Consider the following 1602-nt stretch of genomic DNA (forward strand, 5'->3'; position numbering starts at 1 on the left):
AGCAAGCATTTTCATCCAGTTTTACCTTTTAATGCCCGCTTGTTTAATCAAGAATGTGTGCTAATGGCCAGGTCTGAAGCCGGCAGGTGGCCTGCTATGTTCTCACAGTGGCAAAAATATGTTGGATTGGAGTTTTCTCGAAAAACAAACAAAATGACACCTCAAATCCAAACATTCCTAACGTAAAAATCGACCTGCATTACAGCTAGATGCAATGGGTATTTCATGCCATGATGTCTCCAGAAGGTGTTTGTTTACATCAAAGCAGAATATAACATAACCAGAATCCCTGTCGGTAAGCCCAGAATTGCAACGCACCTCCAGTCCATTCAAAACTGTATTTCTGACTTGGTCGTATCCCTCTTCTGGAAAATATGATGTAAATATACTTACATTAAAGGAGCCCTGGTGTCGCAACTGTTAAGCACTCGGCTGCTAACAGAAACGTTGGAGGTTCAAGCCCACCCAGCGGCTCTGCAGGAGCTTCCACAAAGATTACAGCCAAGAAAACCCTATGGGAGCAGTTCTGCTCTGTCACACGGGGTCACTATGAGTTGGAATCCACTTGACTGACACCAAAACAACAACAAATACTTAGATTAATCTACCTATTTTTATCTAAACCTAGCAAATTCAAAGGCTTGTTCCTCTTCTTTGTACTTAATGGGATTTTACAATATTAAAATAATAATCAAGGAGATGGTTGTAAATATTATGAAGTGTCCTAAATCCACACACATATTATTGCTGGAAAGAAGGATAATAAAAAAACACTAATCAAAATACAGTTTAAAGTGCATTCTATTTTAGAGAATATACTAAAATTTTCTAAATATTAGAAAACTTTCAACTGAATTATTTTCAGATGTCTAGGGAAAAGAAATCTTTCTAAATTCTAGAGTTGTAATGTATTCAAATAGTCAAGTAAAGTTAAAGATAATAGACAACAATATCATTTTTTTGCTTTTTTTAAATTATATTTTCACTTTGGTTGTCTTCTTTTATTAACATGTTTTACCCAGACATTATCTTGGGGCAACTTAGAATGTATTATATTATGTAATTATTCTCTAAATATGGTGGAGGCTTTGGACACCAGAATCCACTTAGAAAAATTGTATGATTAATCAATTCGCCTTCAGCATTAAAAAGTTTTATTTTTGAAGGGTAAAGGCTCTCTAGGAACATTCTAAAAAGCACAGTGACAAACTATTCTAACAATGTTTGTAGTAAAACAAACATTTAAGAGACAATATTTAAAGACACTAATTAATAGAAATTAATTTCTATGCATTCTCAGAGGTAATTTTAAATGACTATTCTTGAAGCTACTTCTTTAACTAGTTTATAGTTTAAATTATCTTCAAGTAACACATCTGACAAAACATCAATTTGTGAAAATAAAAATAAAGTATCAATAGTTGTAATGTTTGAAAAGACAAAACAAGCAACGAAAAGCAACTGAACGACACGAGTTGCCGGGACCTTTGGCAGTGAGTGGGTTAATATGCAAGTCCGTGGATGAAACGGGAGAAGACGCATCTTGTCGTTCCCACCTAGACCTTCATGGCGACCATTAGAGAGCGATTTTCATCAGAAATC

Source organism: Trichechus manatus, unplaced genomic scaffold, assembly GCF_000243295.1.
Source record: "Trichechus manatus latirostris isolate Lorelei unplaced genomic scaffold, TriManLat1.0 scaffold00301, whole genome shotgun sequence".
In the NCBI taxonomy this organism is placed as follows: domain Eukaryota; kingdom Metazoa; phylum Chordata; class Mammalia; order Sirenia; family Trichechidae; genus Trichechus; species Trichechus manatus.